Here is an 18,639-nt window from a genome sequence, read left to right on the forward strand (position 1 = left end):
CGCAAGTCATGTCTGCGTCTAATCGACCTCCTGTTTACCCCGGGACGTGCGTCCTGGCGAAGGGGCAAGCGAAGTAAGCTCGCAGGAGACACCGCAGTGGCATGACATCCTCAGAACATGATCGCATATCTCCGGGGTTGAGGGAAGAATGTAGGCCAGCCAGCCAAGAGCAACAACAGCAACACAGTCTGGCTATTCCCAAAGCGCAGCTTCATACAGAAAACACCAGCAGCCTGTATAGATGTCAGCCAAAGCCCACACGCAGACGCGCAACACGCATGATAGGCGGCGCTGCTGGAAGCAGCCCAGACTCGGGGCGACGCAGCGTCGCGGTCTGAGAAAAAGCAACATTTCATTTGGAGGGAAGGAAGGCGACACCGCGAGCAGCGCAGTTCCGTGACGCTGCCTAAGCAGAGAATAAATAATAGATGTGACGTCACCAGCTAATCGCTCTAAGCGGGTATAAGGAGTGGAATTTTTTTCTAAAAATAACCAGATTTTCAGGGGGAATTGGAGGAGGAGGAGGGGGGGGGGAGAGCTTTTAAAGGCTAAACGCTGCATTCCCGGCGAAGCGGAGCCCAGCGCCAAGTGGCCTTTCAGCGGATCGCTTACTACCATCATGCATTCTTTATCAGAGCCGCGTCCCTTCTCCACTGCCTCACGTGACCTCGCCGCCGTCAGCCGGGGGTTGACTCCAGAGGAGGTGTCAGACCCCGAGCTGCAGCCAGCGAGGCGCTCCACGGCGGCCCCTTTTGTTTCACACTCCGCTGGCTCACTTCAGAAAAATGACCCGGAATGAGGCAGGGGGGGTGGGGGGGAGTAGTGAGTCATCCTGCTTGCGTGCCATCTTTGGTTATTTCACCATAACAAACTGGTGAATGGGGGTTTAGTGCAAAGACTCGCCTCAGCCGCCACAGGCCCCGACTTGAAGCGCGGCCTGCTGAGAAAATTCTCCCAAAGATGCGCCGAGTGATGTCCTCTTCCTGCTGCTGGCGTTTCTGTGAAGGTGCTGGTGTCATCCGTGAGAAAGAAAAAAAAAAAAAGCAAAGAAACAAACCGCGCTGACAGCAAAAGCCGGTCATCTTTTATGTCATCTCCAACCACACCCAGCCTTTAGTTTTTTTGAAAAAACAAAGAAGAGAAACAAAAAAGCAATTCTGTGTCAGCAGGGCGACTTTGCCTACAGGCGGCTACAGCAGGTCTTTCTAGCTGAGCGGCTGTTTCGGTGGGTGGGTGGGGTGAAGACCTGCGGGAGGACGAGGAAGGAGCCGGTGATGAAGAGCAGAGATAAACGAGGGAGCCGTGGCTGCCGTGAGAGTGGCGAGTAGAGCTCGTGGAGGAGAAGTCGTGGAGGAGAAGTCTTGGAGGAGAAGTCTTGGAGGAGAAGTCGTGGAGGAGAAGTCTTGGAGGAGAAGTCTTGGAGGAGAAGTCGTGGAGGAGAAGTCTTGGAGGAGAAGTCATGGAGGAGAAGTCTTGGAGGAGAAGTCGTGGAGGAGAAGTCTTGGAGGAGAAGTCTTGGAGGAGAAGTCTTGGAGGAGAGCCTGCAGCACTCGGGGTCGAGTCGGCCGGGAGTTTAGCAGACAAAGCAAGTGATGAGGAAACAATAGACATTCTCCCAGTTCTCCCTGTCAGGGTCAGACAGTGAAAAGAACATCCAGTCCCCGTCCCCCCCCCCGACACACACACACACACTGTGCCCTACAAAGGCATTTGGAGCGACGCGCTGTCTGCGTGTTACGCAGGCTTTAACGAAGGCGCGCACTCGCTGTTAGGAACAACAGACAATTTCATGAGGCAGACGTGACATCACCAAGGGAATAATACCGGCACTGTGACAATATGCAAGACGCGCTGAGCCCCGAGTCAATACCAATTGGCTCGCTTAATGGGCTCCGCACACACTGGCTGCCCTCCTCTGTCCCTCATTACCGCTGTATCTCCTGCTCTTATCTCCCCCATCGGCAGAGGAATCCTCAGAATACAAGAACGCCACAGAGCCAACACCAGACTCGACTGAACTCACAGGAGAGGGAGCGGGGGGGGGGGCGCATAGAAAAAGGACTGAGGGAGTTCCTTAAAAACTACATTGATGTCCTTTCCCATGAATTCTACAGGTTGATCGCTGAAGTCTGTAGCTGCCTTTCACCAAATTAATTTTTTAATTATTTAATTAGCTTTGAAAATTCGACAAAGTACAATTGTGATTTGCAGGTGTTTCCATTCAATTGGTGTGAAGTGGAGAGTACAGAAATTCTTGGAAAAATCTGCATTTCGATTTATGAATTATGTTTGCTTTTGTTTGTGGTAATCGAAACGCAGCCAATGACTGAAGCCCGAGCACCAGCACAATCAGGCAGCAATGAAAAGCCAGTGTACCATCACTGCTGTAACACACCTCCCTACAAAATACATGTTGGGGCACTGAACAAGTGAAAACGCAACAGTCGAATCATGTCAACCGCGATGTGTTGGAACAGGGTTCAACACCGTCATTCAGAGGACAGCAAGGACTATAAAGAACTGGATTCCTTCTATATGTGCAACAAAGGGAGGGGAGTGCGTCTCCCTGTGTATCAAGAGGCCGTGGAACGAACAAAACACAAATGTGACATCTCGGGCCGCAAAGCCAGCACTTTCTGCACCTTTTATTCGCACGCGCACATGGTTTGCGTTACACAGTCACGGTTTATGTTTTAAGTGCTGCAAGTGGCCTTGCATTATCTTCCACAGCTGGGGGAAGCTGTTGACAAAAACATGTCAATTACATGGAAATTCGCAGCTGTTCAACGCAGCAAATTGAGGTGACGGTGCCTCGGAAATATGCTTTCGGCCGGTGCCAGTCAGGATGAAGCGCCGGACAAATCGAAAATTTCCATCGCTTCAACGTCTATCGACCCACTGATTCGAACATTTTGACAATCCAAGCTTGGTATTGTTTCAAGGCAAGTCGTCTTGGCTTGCTTCGCCCAACATTTTTTGACGCTGATGCTAATAAAGCTGCACACCAAAAAGGGCCAATTTCGGGGGCATTTATTTGAGTTTTGGACAATTTTGCCATTACTGCCAGCTATAAAAGGGGTTAGTATTGGCCGCTTCACGTCTGGTTGGCTGCATTTGACAACTGGCTCTTTTGAGTTTATATTTTTGTATACTGTAAAATGTCCAGCCAGTGGCTGTGACTGGTCACCAGTTTAGGGCTGTAAAAGAACAAGGCAAAGATCTGTTTTTTCTCCTCCACCAACATCAACCTGTTCTTGTTTGTTTCTGGTCGAGACATTTTCCTTCATGGCTTTAATGGAGTAGCACACTTTAGAGAACTCAATTACAAGATTTATGGTTCTTACGCCCCACAGTCCCGGGCTCACATACGGTAAGAGGAGTGAGAGGAGCGGCTAACAGCAGTGAGAGCACTCTAACCAGTAAAAGAAGGGCCCCGTACCAATTACCTAAAGGAGAGCAATTAGGGATTGATAACAGCAATGCGAGCCGCTACCGGGATTAAATAAAACATCGCTCTGCCAATATTTTAGCGCTGAGATCTAATTACTTTCTGTCGACTCTCCAATAGCGCCGTCAATAAAGACAACAACAGAGACCTCTCCCGGCCTTCGTGTTAATCCAAGTCGCTCTGCGTCGCATCTCGAGCACCTTTGGACTAACCGCATTGTCAAACAGTCAGTGGTCAAACTGATTTGCTGAGTGGAACTGAATCGCTGACTGTATAAAAAAGATGGACAGAGCTTCCAGTTTCTATCGTTTGGTCAAAAAGACTAAATTTGACCGGCTGTGGTTGAATTCATACCATTACAAACTGGTTAAAAATAATAGCTAATAAAAAAAACTGAAAATAGGCTGTAATTTCCATTTTGTCTGATTTGGTCGATAATGAGCAAAAATGGTCGAGAAGTTATCGGGCAGCTAAAGTTTAGTACCAAACTGTGGCCAGCAGGTGGACTGGTGTTGCTATTGCTCACCTGCGATACCACCCACACACCCAAATATGGAAACTTCCTGTTTCAAAACTGACCGAAAAGCTCAGAATGGCGCGACCATTCAACCAATCACTGGGCTTCCCAGCTGGTTTAAGCGAACCGATGGGTGACAGGACTAAGAACTCTGTCCATCTGTATGTACAGCCAATAAACTGAACTAACAGACCGTTAAGAGGCATTTATAGGAGGCCACTCACAAAAATCTCTGCAGCACAGCTTTGCTGGAACAATGTCTAGGGCGATCATGGTGGCTGTAAGGCCACCCATGAACCAAATCGTAACCGTCAAAGTCGGGACAAGGAGTGTGGGGCTGAGGAATGAGGGGGGATCAGTGTTGAGATCAACCCGAGAAAAACACAGAGGACCATGTGGTGCTGTTGTCTGCCATCAAATCTGCAGTGCACTGTGTGGAAGAGGGGGGGGGGGGGGGGGAGATGACAACACCAGCTCCGGCGCAGCAATTCCAAGCAAAAGGCCTCTTATTCGCCGAGGATGCCTGCAACAGACATAAGATGGGGAGGGATGCCAAGCAATTAGCTGGAAAACTCACTGCTTCAACAGTCACGGTCTGGAAGTATTTTAATAAGCTGGAAACTATTTCCAAAATGGTTGACAGTTCCGATTCGGTGCGGAGACAAAGGGCTGCATTGTGCAGGCTGAGCGTGTATTTTTCTTCGCTGATCAAGTTTACTGCCAAGAGGCAGGCAACAGGCGACAGACCCCCGAGCAGTCCCCGTTATTTCTGCAGCCCCCTCCGCTCGGTTTCTTCCTCTCCCAGCGCACACTAACACGACCCTCGCAACCACAAAGGCAAACATGTGCGACCTTCTTCAGTTAACCGCGCCAGGGGGAAGAAAAAAAAAAAAAAAACAGGCCGCAATGCACAGACGGACCCATCGCCAGTCTCCACAATCAGCCGCTCGGCGGAGTGAAAAAACTTGGAGGCAATTCAGAGGGGATTCATTCATACGAGCGTGTTTACGTAAAAGCCACCGCAGATTCCTGGAACGGGTGCATCAGTGAGCTGACGAGGAAAGAAAATGAAATTACACAAGCACACCTCCCAGCACGATGCCTCTGTTGCTGCCGTAGACGAGCAGGGGAGGAAAGGATGCGAGTCCAGTTCGACGAGTGCATATCATCATATACAAATACACACACGCGCACAAGTACAAATATACAACACAATGGAGCAATTACAGCCTGGGGAAGACGGTAATTTGCAGTTCTCTAACTTGATGCCGCTCGGCTATTGTGCCATTTCCTCCTCGTCTCCTTGACTTGAGCAGGCTGGCGGTAATTATCTGTGGGGGAGCTTCACCAGTTGGCCCGCTCACAGATCAGAGCGGTTGGGAAAAGGGGGAGTGGCCACGGAGGTGACAGGCCTATTTGATCTGGGCTTCGCCTCAGATACAGACGTCCATGTGGATATGACCTCAACGCTGGGTGGAGACAACCGAACCTCCGGCTTGCTCTTGTAGTCCAGAATTTTCTTTTTTCTTTTTTTTTCTTCACCCTCCTTCTCAGCAGTGCTGCACCAGCCGCCCTGCTCACGCTCGCTTCATAAATCAGGAGCTCAGTCCGACCACTTCAAGAGTCCAAGGTGCTGGCTATTCTTTCTTTCTTTCTTTCTTCTTCCTCTTCTTCAGCCACCGGACTCTACCGAGTGTGAGCGCTGTACTGGGAGCCAAGTGTTCCAACACGTTTTTTGTGAGAAGTACTTTCTGACACAAAGAGATACTGCTGAACACAAAGTGTGCCTGTCTTTATGACGACACCACACGGAACTTTGGGCAAGGCTTGTACATACATGCCAGGAAGTAGACACCCTCTTTGATATTTGCATGCACTATGGTGACTCAAGTGAGTCACTTTGCTGACCCTCTAGCCCTGTCCACATGCACACGCATATTTATTCAGACACGAAAAATGAAAAAGTCCCGCTGGAGAGCTTCAAACCAGCCGTTTAACTCAAGCTGCACAAGAAATGTCGCGCAGGAGAAACATGTGTGACCCAAGAGTGAACTGGAAATGACCAGAAAGACACCTGAGAGCCAAAGAATTCCTCAAAACAGCACAACAGCTTCTAATCCTTCCACTTGGGCCCTGGTGACCAGAAACGTTCACAGTCTCATCCCTGGTGGTCTGAAATGTTTTTCCTCTGCTCAGGCGATCAAGCTGGTGTAATTAAGCCCACGGCTTTGGGCTTTCACTTAATTAAAACACTACTGTACCGGTACACACGATGTAAAAACTTCAAGCGCATTCCAGCTTTACGTCTCTGTTTGGTGCCCCGGCCCCTCGGCAGCCTGCAGGGGGGCAGCTGGCTTGTTTTTATGACCAGGAAGTACAAAACGCTAATTACACTCCTGGCTGCAGAGAGCAGAGCAGCAGTTGTGGCTCCTCCCGCAACTGTTGCAGAGTCAGTCGTCGCATACTTTGGTTCATCCGACACGCGGCGGCCGGCTGTTCATCAACAGGACGGTCCGGAAAGCAACCCAGGGAAGGTTTCCATGTTTTGGGGGGCTGTGATGATCCAAAGATGTGCTCTCATCACCACCTTTCAGGATAACCAATGCAGCAATGCATGGACTTCTCCGGGAATAAATAAAGTCTCACTTCTCTCTCTTCACTGCCAATGTTCTCTTTTATCACAGCAGACGACGGTCAGTTCACAGAAGCTGTTGATTTACAGTCTTTCTTCTTTTTCTTTTTCTTTTTGCTTGAGTGCACATAGTGCGTGCAGGAGCACTGTCCAACTAATCTCCACCGAGACTGACTGATTGACAGCGTCTTCTGACTGAGAGTCTGCAGAAAATGTGCGGCGCAAATCAATGCGTGCGAGTATCTGAAGGCTAAAAGCTGCACATGGACGTCAATCATCCGTATTTATATTTACCGTTGTGCTGCAGTCGGTGCCCTTGACCAGACGCACTGATGTGGAGCCGGAGCGCTGCACAGCGACTGCCTACTGCTGCTCAGGAGGGGACAGGTCAAATACAGCAAGCACACTGACTGCACTGCTACTATGAACATGTGAGCAAGTCAAGTAACTTCATCTTCCATACTTGTGCCCAGCTTTTTTTTAATGACTGTACTTCTAGTTGATGGATTATGTTATGATTTGTAAAGAGAGAAACTAAAGGAAGTGGAAACTATGAACCACAAAGAACATAAAAAAGACAATAAATGTTTACAACTGTCCATCTGTGCAGCATAATCCACGCCATCTTTTGACCACTGGCGAGCTGATCATGACCTTTGATGGTTCCGAGGAAAATTCAATCCGGCATTTGCTTGGAAGAAAATCAACAAACTCCAGTTTGGGAAATATATTCCCGATGTTGAAAAAGTTTGAGCCCGGAGCGACAGCACCGTGAAGTAAAAGAATGGCCCACAGATTAATAATAATATTAGTTCTACAGTACCTAAGAAATTCATGAGCTCCGTCTGTCAGCCCTTTATAAAGCTGCCAGAGCATCCTGGCCAAAAAGTGGTCTCACACTGAGGTATGACGTGGAGCAAGACTCGGATAAAACACACAAAATGTGAAAAGCATGCCTGGAATGTGAATGTTTCACAGCAGCCGTGAGGTTTTAGGTCAGCCATTGTTTTTTTCCTGCGAGATAGAGACAAACGTACACATTGAAAAGAAAAGCTGGCACTGGAGGCTGCGCAATAAATAAATACCAGTGGCGGAAAGAAAATGTGAAAAACAAAGGGCTGTGTGGGTTTTCTCAGAGAGCTTCCTCCCATGTAAAATTTGGGATTATTTAGTGGAATACGGTTCTACTACAATACTCTGCATAAGAAAACAAACATGTTTAAATTAGACCCTGTGAGTTTTCCTACCACGTTCTGGTCTTACTACCACACTGCAGCCGAACTCCTGGCCCCCGATGTGCCACCTCACTGCGGCCACTACGTTTATGGAACAGATGAATAAATACAGTGTTCAGTTGCTTTATTTCTGACTTAAAAACAAAAACAAAAACAAACAGTAAAAAAGAAAAGGCGGAGACGGGGGGTCTGGAAAAGAGGCTGGCAGAAAGAAAGTTCAGGGGGTTTCCTGAACAGCAGCATCGCTGTCATTAGCCCACACACTGGTGGAAGGCGGGAGAGGGAGAGAAAAGGGTTGGGAGATAATACCATATATTAGGAGGGGGAGGTAGGTGGAATGCAAAAACAAGCGTTTTTACAAGCAAGCACATGTCTGGCCTGAAAGAGAACCACCGGCGGTACACAGTTCAGGTGTCGAGACAAAGGCCGCGACGCTGCAAACAAAACAAAAAGTGGGAGCGATTATGCGCTTACTTCGATTGGCCGCGATTGGTCGATCCCCACACGCTCATCGGGCGGCGCTCTCGGGCCTTTTCAACAGCGGATTTTCACCGGGGGAGGCGGAACAAAGCGGGAAAAAAAGAACGCTGGGAGACGTTGCAGACTGGCGGTGAGAGTCTAACGGCGGCCGTCGGGCGTGTATGCGCGTGCGTGTGTGTGTGTGTGTGTGTGTGTGTGTGTGTGTGTGTGTGTGTGTGTGTGTGTGTGTGTGCGCTTGCGTGAGTGAGTGTGAACCATAAAATATGAATGAGGACAGTCGGTGTGTTTACGTGGAAGGCTCAAGGCTATGGCGTCTGTCATGTTTATCAGGCAGCCACAAAGACGGAAGGCAGGGGGAGGGTTGGGGTGAGATGGGGGTGGGGGAGGGTGGGGGAGGGCGAGGTGATTCCTGACATACACTCAAGTGCAAACAAGCCCCGCAGGCCTCGTCCCTGTAATTGATGCACAAATGGGAGTGGGCGGCAGCGGCGGCCTGTGAGCTGTTGCTGGGAGGTGAGGGGGGGTGAGGATGTGGGAGGTGGGGAGGTGCGGGGGTGGAGGGTGGAGGTGGTGGCGGAGGGACGAGTCCAGACTTGGGACTTCAAAAAAACAACAGGCCCGCTGGACGGACACTTATCAACGAGCTGCGCTCTGGAAACAGGAGGACGACGCAGATGAAAGGAAGCGCTAATGCACCTCCAGCCCTGCCGAGAATGTTTTCTGCTCCATCAGCAGGGGCAGCAGACCTGCAGGAGCTGGGCTGGGGGTGGGGGGTGGCCACCGTATCACAACAACATGGGGGGTCAACGGGTTCTCTAAAAACAAAACGCTCGCCGGCTCATCGTGGGACGGCTCAGGCTGTTCTTCCTCGCCACTCGAGGTCGCCGGTTCTGTCGGTCGGAGGTCATTGTTTTAGGAATACGGAAAGCCTGGTCGAAGCACAGCGAGACAGCAGCAGGTTGTTTGGGTCGTCATGATCCCTGGTGGCCCAACTTTGAAGCATCCAGGATCAATTAGAATCATAGCATGAATTCTCATCGCTTCGCTGCTCTGTTGAAGTCGCTAAAAAGAGGAGAACAATTCAACGGAGCAGGTCGGGATGTGTAAAAATCCTTCCAACTTTCAACGTTCTAATTCAATCCAGTTTAATGAAACGATTCACAGACAACCTGCACCATTAAAACTACGGTGATGTCACATGACCTGACCACATGGAGTGAGCTTGAGCGGTGACGTCACGTCGTCTCCTGCGTGGTAACAGGAAAACAGTCGCCTCTCGAGTCACAACAGCCTCCCGCCTCCTCCGAGGCCCCGCAGCCAATTTGCCGAAGACGAGCGGAGATAGCGACGGCTCCCAGGTGACGCGCCCTCTTCCTCTCTCTCTCCGAGCAGCGGGGCGAAGACGGAGCTGCTCCAGAGGCCCCTATATTTATCTGACACGGTAACAAGCTGCTGTCCGACTGCTGCTGCTGCTGCTGCCAGTACAGCCGGAAAGTTTCCCTCCCGGCGACGGTGCGCGCTCCCCCGTGGCCACTGACAAGGGCGCCGCCGGCGACCGTCCTCACTAACGAATGGAAACGACCTTGGCCAAGGAGGCGGGACCAAGAGAGCAGGAGAAGGTGGAGCCTGAACCATGGGGATCCAACCAGCATCAATCACAGGTCAGACTTGTGGATGAAGAAACATGAAAACATGGGATGTGCACAAGCTGGTGCATGTTGGCCCGTGAGTGAGTGTGAATTCCAACCATGGATGTGTTACAAGAACTGGATACCAGACTAGCAATAAGTGATTATCTTTCCCAGTGGCCATTCAAGGTACTGCAGGCAAAAACACCATACAGCCCAAAAAGCACTTGAGGAAGTAACCCGGAAGCCAAAAGCTTTTTCAGTGCATTGCTGGCTGAGCAACCCCATTCAAATGAATGGGCCGCCCTAGTGGACGCTGCAGGGCTGGTCAGACTCAAGGGAACGCCCGCCGCCCGATGTCACGCAGGGGCAAGAGCTGCTCATCCATCTTTAAAAAAAAAAAGCTGACATCATCATCATCGCAATCACTTCCATTCGTAGCTGGTTTTAACGTCGATCCTCACAAGTGGCCAACAGGAAATTTAAAAGGCGGCCGGCCGGCGGCGTGCGTGCCGTCGTCACACGCTTTTCCTTCGTCCTCGTAATTCGGGAGATTTCCAGCGGGAATTTTTTTCTCCGCCGCCCTTTCATCTCCTCGTTGGGCACAGGAAGCGAAGAGGGAGCGGACGGCACCACAGCGCTGGCACGCCAAGGCCTGCCGGATATATCTTTTATAGATAATGCACACACACACACACACACACACACACACACACACACACACACACACACACACACACGCACACACACACGCACACGCACACACACACACACATCGGATTCATGACTCATCCGGGGTTCAGTCGCTCCGGGGTTACATTAGCTGCTTATTGTACAATAACTTTTTTTTTTCCCTCGTATTGATTTACCACGCCAGGCCCTCGTGCCCGGGCCGCCGGCTTATTAAGCGCTAAACTCGCTCGGTCATAAAGCGTTACGACGCAGGCCGCGTCCCACGCGGATGTGCCCTTGGGAATTCGATCCGTCTTCAAAGGAGAGACGCACACATTTTGTCCATGTGTGAAGGCAAAGGTAGACGAGGTGGATCACACACCCCAAACCCCACCAACCCCCCTCCCACTCCCACGCACCTCGCCGCCTGAATCTCACTCGCACAGCGTGGGAGGGGGTGGGGGGGGTGTAGAATTGTGAACTTGATGAACCTGGATGTCGCTCTGTGCACCAGGACTCATCGCGTCCTGATGGATCTGATGACCTTTTCTCCCTGGCTTTTCCACAGTAAATGTTTAGCTTCCCTTCCTGTTTTGTTTTGTTTTGTTGTTGTTGTTTTTTTTGTTTGTTTGTTTGCTTACTTTACCTTGTAAAGCGACCTTGGGGTCCTTGAAAGGCGTTATATAAATGGAAGTTTATATTGTCCTTTCATTATTTTCCCAACTCCGGAACTTGCTTCCATCAGACATCCGCAACACCGATTCTCTCCCCCAGTTTGAATCCAGACTCAAAATCACCTTTTCAGTCCATTTATTATTTATTCTTACCGTGTGTAGTATATATCTGTTTTTTATTGTATTTGTTTGTAAAGTGTCCTTGACTATCAGAAAGGTGCTTATGTATAAAACGTATCATTTTTATTATTATTATAATTATTATTTTCTTTTTGTTTTCCTGCGGCGCAGCCAGGGAAGAAGGATCTCTGGCCGCCAGCTCTCAGGCACGGAGGCGAAGAGGGCGGAGACAGGACTCGTCCTCGCTGCCATTTAGAGCAGAACTGAGGGGAGCATACCGCAGCGCCCGGGGGGCCCCACGGCTCTGCGAGAGCGGAAGTCGTAGTAGTCACGCAGCATTTATGAATGAGTGGCGAGCGTGAAAGGATGATGACTCACAGCCTGCGATGGGCCGCCCGCAGCCAGGAGGCAGCAGGCGGCCCATCGCCCCGAGGATACAACGGGCATCGAGCGCTGGCACGCACATATAAGGAACGTGGAACGTTTTAAAGGGACAGAGCGCGAGAAGAGGGGCGCAGACTGGAGGGGAGGATCGTACAGCTCCCGATCTGGCCGAGGAAAACAGGCCAGTCTGTCAGTGCGCTCGCAGAGTGGAGGCCACGGAGGACAGGAGTCGCACACACTCCCACACCAGCGTGCAGTCAAACCAGCTGCACCGCTAAGCCGGCGATGGTGAACGTCAGCAAAGTGCGAGTAACGTAGAAACCACACAGTCGCTGCTGCTGTTTAGTGTTAGCAATGGCGGCCACTCACACGTGTCAGTGTCGGCCAATATTGCGCGTAACAACGTCCGTGTGTGTGTGGAACCAACTCAAAACAAATCCGAGAGTTGGGTAAAAAAGCCTGACTCCGCCGTGCTGCCAGTCCAAACGTAACCAATAAAAGCAGCCAAGCAGAAAAACTACTTGTAACCCAACTGAGTTTTTGTTTTTCTGTTTTATTGTTTTTCCTGTTTTTTTTCCCCCTGCCCGGCTTCAGCGAACTCCGGTTCTGGGCACCGGACGATGCACTAGCACTGGCACTGGCAGCTAACTGTTCTGTGGAATGACATTTACGACTTTGACCTAGATGGGAGAAAATGTGGCAAAGGCCGGCAGCGAGAAGACGTTGAATGTGCAGAGAGTACAAAGAAAAGAGGAAACGTAGTTTTCTGAAGCATAAAAAAAAACCTTAAAAATATTGAATCTAAATGACCAATATTTTCTCTTACGATTACACTAATAATGAAAGAAAACGTGTTTAGTACTTGAAGAGACAGCTGAATGAAAATAGACTTATACCACGTCGGTTCAAATTCGTAGGGCTTCGCCTATAAGGACTGACGTCAAGGAGAAGTCACAAGAGTAAAAGTCAAGGGATCTCCTAAAAAGTTTAAGGTTGTTAGAGGATGCAGCCAGTGGGTCAGGCCAGACGAATTGCATCCTGGCGCTCTGTCGCTGATTAACAACTTTTAAAACTTTTACCAGTTAGCGCTGAAGTGTTTACCCAGTTCAGCTGGGCGGTCACGTACTGTACAGGAGTGACCATCATGAGGAAATTAAAGATAAAGATCATTACTGGTCACCGCTTTGGGGAATCTGCGTGAAGCGTCATGCCACCAAAACTTGAATCATAATGCGAAGATCCATCTGCAACATTGTGCCGCATCAAGAATGGATCTTAAAAATAAAGAAAATGGAAAATTACTTTTGATTTTCACCTTGAGCGACCCGGCCGTAGCTGAGGGAGCAGCAGCAAAGGAATGAGAAGCTCGCTCCTTCTTTCATCTCCCCGTCACACACACACACACACACACACACACACACACACACACACACACACACACACACACAGTCGGAACTCTATTTACTGCCTGTTGTCACCACACTTGCCCTTGGACCGCTGTTTAAAAAGACATCAGCATATGAGCGCACAAAGAGGACGAAGAGCTGCCGTGAAAGGAGCTTTGTCTGCTCTCTCTAATGTATTTACTTCAATGACAGCGTGGAGTGGCAACGCTGTGAATCAATAGTCCCTTTAGTCCTCCGAGGAGAGGGAGGAGAGGAGGGTTTGCGGGGGGCTGACACAGACAAGGTTTGACGAGGTTGGACATGTCCTCGCCAAAGTTGGCCACGCCGCCCCGGCACCGGCAGAGACGCGGAGAAGCGGCGCGGTCGGCGGCCGGGAGCGTGACGGAGCGCGATTGTTCCCTCTTTGGGTGGGTGGGGGCGCCAATGAATGAGCGCCATCGACATGAGCGCCATCGCCGCGGCGCTGACGCTGGCACGCCGCCCGGGCCGGGCGCCCTGCGAAACGGAGCAGGAAACATGGGCTGTACTCATATTGGTGTGTGTTGGCCAACGAGTGAGTGTGAATCCCAACCATTGACGTGTTATAAGAACTGGATGCTGGACTGGCAATATGGGCGAAGGGCGATTTTTCTTCCCTGGTGGTCACTTGAGGTACTGCAGCCATTCGGCCTAAAAAATATTTCTTCCCATAGACCATAGACGACTGCGACCTGAAACGTGGTTTATAATAAATCTTTCTAATGTCGATTTTTCAGTCATGGACTTTTAATCTTTCTAAAAATTGCATAAAGGCCAGAAAATCTCCAGAAAAGAGTTTATTGCCGGCGTGACGTCACAGCCGATTGTCCAATGCGTTCTGATGCATCATGTGTGTTACAGAGGCATGATGGGATGTGACACTACAGCACTGGACGCTCTATGGGGCAGAGTAATGCGGGAGCCCAAAAGTTCTTCGGCGTCTGCGCTGCATGAGCAGAAAAGAATGGGCCAGTGGCTCGACTCCAACTGTGCTCTTCTCTCGCTCCTTCAGCCAGGAGATTCTGATAAGCTTCCGAGGAGGGGAGGCGGTTTGGGAGGGGGGGGGGGGGGGGGGGTGATGTGGGGGTTAGGTTGAGGTTGGGCGAGCCTTAAATATGTCAAGGCTCCTCGGTATCTGCTGCAGGCTGGCGGCTCGACAAATATACCAAAGTGTGTGACGGATGATCTCAGGAAGTCGGCCCCTTGGCACCTGTGTTGAAAATACAAAGCGGACCCCCCTCACCCCCCACCCGCCACCGCAGCAACCTGCAGTCGAGCCTCTTCGTCCCCTCGCAAGTTGCAGTGACTAAGCAGGCAGGAATTTTTACCCTATATTCTTAAAGGGGCAACCACATCATTCCAACTCCCCCCCCCCCCCCCACCCCCACCCCTGCACCCCCAACCCCCGGGAGCAAAACACGCTCAGCCTCACGGCCTGAGTATCAATAAACCTCTGGAGCATCGTTCCTGCACGCTCTGCGCAGCCCAACCAGGCCAGTTGTGTCAAGCGGCGCGGCGGCTCCAGAAATCAATTTACAGGCAAGTGAATAGGAGGCTTTGTGTTCATTATTTTTCCTCCCCTGCTGCTGATTCATCTAATCAAAGGGTTCGTACTGGAAAAGGTATTAAGCGCTAAACACACAATCAGCAGAGGGAATTAGAAACAGTTTAGAAGGAGAAGGGGAAATCTGGAGGAAGTCTTGTAATGGTTTCTATTTTTGTGCGTTTGTCGACAAATCTCACACGAAAATAAAAAGATTAAGTGGTTCCAGTTCTCGGCGTGGAGGCAGAGCCTCAACTGGTCCTTCAGTGATTTCCTCAAGGACGTCAATACAGCACAGCGCTCGACTCTTTCATTAATGTGAACACGGAAACTGTCATTTATTTGGAGTAAATAGTGCCTGGCACTTGTTTTCCTATCAGACTTTTTCTGTAACTTAACTTGTTTAAAGTCTTTGTTAAAGTGTGTTTGTGCATGAGAGAATTTTCAACTTGTCCATGCCCTAAAACCTAAACTTGGGGTTCTGGTCTGGAAGATTATTTTTTGGAAACATCCCAAGATAATGATTGAAATTGTGGGTGTCCAAAAACTTTTTCCCACAAATGTAAAAGCACTTATTTCAGGTGAGAAAAAAACTAATAGAGTCTCGGAGATGCTTTGATATCATGGGTGGTAGAATACAATGTTCAAACACTTAGGACCTTATCTGCTCCTGGAACAGACCGTTCCCTCCTCATGAGGTGCACTGAGGTCACAGCATTCAGACCGTAGATATCCAACGGGTCTCTGGCAGAAAACATATTACCAAAGTCTCCTGGGTGGGAGGAAAGCTTTCCGAAAATCCTTCTACCAGGCTGCAAGGACACACAGAGCGACGGCTGTCTGTCACCTTGTGCCAAACTTCACCTGATCTAAAGTGCAAACTGAAGCCACAACGCTTTGAACCAAGAACCCCTTCGTTTGGCTCCCTCAAACAAAATACGCCGACATCAGCACCTCTAAATGGCTGTTTTGATTGAATTAAACCTTTTTTGCAGACACTCTTTTTTTTCCCTCCTTCCTCCTCCTCCTCTTTCATGGATGCTGAATGAAAGGTTGTGGGACACAATGTTCCCACAAGAGAAACAGCGCCAGAGGAAGGTGTCAAGAAACCGGAGCGCCTGCGAGGCAAACTGTAACTTAATATTCTATAATATAAGAGAGACATGCGAGCTATGCGGTGTGAGAATGCGCGGCCGTCGAGCTGCGAAGAGACCGGCGTGTTCCGACGCAGCTGCGTGCTTCCCTCATTTAAAAAAATTAAAATAAGAAACCGCCTCTCGCAGAGATCAGCCTCTGTCTCACCTCCAGAGGTGTGTGTGGGAGGGTGGAAGGGGTTGGGGGGGAGGGGGGGGGTCAGTCTGCAGGAGTCATTTATTCACCTTTGGCTGGCCGGATTAAAAAGCTTAATGGGCCGCGTATGGCCCCCGGGCCATAGTTTGGCCATGCCTGCCCTAGGAGCTCCCTCCTCCGGGCCCTGTCTGAACAGGAGGCTCCCTCAGCGATGAGAGAATGTCTCGTAAACAGCAGAGAGATACCGGACAGGACCGGAGCTGTTAACAGCCCCCTGATAAGCTCTGCGGGAGCAGCAGCAGCAGAAGAAGAAGAAAGAGGAGGAGGAGGAGGAGGAGGAGGGAAAGAAAGGAGGGGAAGGGGGAGGTGAAAACAGAGGAGGAAACACCAGCAGACCAACTGACAGGGAGGATCAGAGATGAGATCCAGGGAGGAACAAGGAGAAGCCAAGTGGCGAGGAGGTCGATGGTGGGGAGGAGCGTGTGTGTGTGTGTGTGTGTGTGTGTGTGTGTGTGTGTGTGTGTGTGTGTGTGTGTGTGTGGCGGGGGCAGGGGAGGGGAGGGCTGGTGGTGAGAGCTCGACGCTACAGTTCCTGTACTTGACATTTGTCTGACATTTCCCCTCCGTGCCACCGCCCTCCGCATCAGGAGCCGCCATCGCTGCGGCCGCAGCGCCGACCTGCATCGCTCCGTCCGCCGACTCATTTACATTGGAGGGTAGGGGGCGGGGGCGGGCGAGCGAGGGAGGGAGGGGCAGGTGGCTAAGCGGTGACTGTAATCAAAAAGAAAGAAAGAAAGGAAAAAAAAAAACTGTTGTGGGAAACAGGATCTCGCGGAACCGGAACAAACACGGCAAAAAAAAAAAAAGAGGCAGTGAGTTGTGCTACTGCTCCGGCGAGGACGAGACAACACTCGGCTCCCTGTGAAGTGTAATTAAAGTGGAGCGCCGGCCGTATTGACGAGAAAAACCACTGAATGCCCTTGAAGGAACATCCATACTGGAGAAAAACAAGGCAATTATGCAGCGGGGAGGGGAGAGGAATCTTAAGCAGATACATCGAGCCTTATGATAAATAAATAAATAACACACACCACAGGCGCACACACACAGACACACTAGCATGGGCACACACATAGACCAGGTAAAAAAAAAATGTTACCCGTGCTTGAAGTCGAGAGAATTAACAGACCTCGCAGAGCTAATAAAGATTTATTCTGCTTCATTACTGATTCAGCAACAGCAACGCCCCCTAACATACACACACACACACACACACACACACACACACACACACACACACACACGCACAAGCACACGCCTCTTCCTCCCTTCAAGGCTTTATCTGCAGCCTTGAGACCTCAAGGCCCTGCAGATGAATGTATTTACCCTGACCTCAGGGCCCAGGGCCTCAAAGAGAAGTTAACTGGTTCAAACAATGCTGCAGCGCTGCCTCGCACGCCTCTCAGAACAACGGAGGCGTTTTCTACACCAGACGTGACTAGGAGCCCGTCGCAGGTGACCCCCAACGCTCCTCCCAGCGTCAGAATTTCACCATCCGCCTCGTCAATTACTCGGATAAACACGTGAACCCCGCTTCCTTTTGTTTGTTGCCTGGGTTTTTTTTGTTTTTTTTTTACAATTTACATATCAGACTCTCACCACTGCACGTCGGGCGAGAGAGGCGTGGCAGTGCAGCAACCCAACAATAAACTCAACAATAAACATCCTCGCTTTTCTATACAAGCTGCAGCTGAAACACGCCATCAGATTTCCACTACTTGTTCGGAGGATCTGGTAGAGGTGGGGGAGGGGGTGGGTCTTCAATAGAAAAGGCCTCGGGTGGCTGGGTGGCTGGGTGGGGGGTTTGGGAGGACATTCTCCCACCATTATTTCACACAGAAGAAAAGGTTCAGAGTGTGGAAAAGGCAAACAAACAGAGGGTTAACTAGCAGGGCTGATATCCACTACCAGCCAAAGGTTTGGATACACCTGTCTCTGCTTTATCTTTACTACTTTCTACACTGTAGATACATACTGAAGACATCATGACCAAGATCTGTGGATTAATGTGGCAAAATAAATAAATGTTAAGTACCAAAATATGTTATGTTGTATGTATTTTATATGAAGGGCGGCTATTCTAGATCATCTAAAATATAAAACCTGTTTAGAGTTATTTCACACTTTTTTGTTTAATACATATTTCACATGTGTTCATTCATAGTTTGATGCCTTGAGGGACAATCTACAATGTAAATAGTCATGAAAATCAGAGAAAAAGCATTAAATCAGAAGTATGTAACTTTTGACTGGTAGTGCATCTCATTCAATGTTTTCACCTGGCCGTGAATCCAAGCCAGTGGATCTGCACGGATCACAGAAGAAGTTGTGACGTTGAAAACAAAATGACCCTCTTCTGAACTGTTCTTTAAAAAGAAAATGCATGACCCTACAGCTGAGCTGCAGGCAAGTGGAGATGACCTCCTCCTCTGCCCCCTCCCCCCCAACGCCCCACACATTCTTCAATATAGCCCTCAAGCAAATATTTAGCTGACATGGTCCAGACAGGTAGACTGGTTCCTTGGCAGGACG

General features: G+C 49.9%; 1 protein-coding gene across 1 annotated transcript in view; it reads right to left on the bottom strand.

Moving 5' to 3' along the window:
- The window catches only part of igf1ra (insulin-like growth factor 1a receptor), a 78,781-nt gene that overhangs the window by 47,572 nt on the left and 12,570 nt on the right, over nucleotides 1-18,639 (bottom strand). The window lies entirely within an intron of this gene.

Source organism: Nelusetta ayraudi, unplaced genomic scaffold (genome assembly GCF_046127955.1).
Source record: "Nelusetta ayraudi isolate G7.1 ecotype Tasmania unplaced genomic scaffold, CSIRO-AGI_Nayr_v1 ptg000053l, whole genome shotgun sequence".
Classification (NCBI taxonomy): Eukaryota; Metazoa; Chordata; class Actinopteri; order Tetraodontiformes; family Monacanthidae; genus Nelusetta; species Nelusetta ayraudi.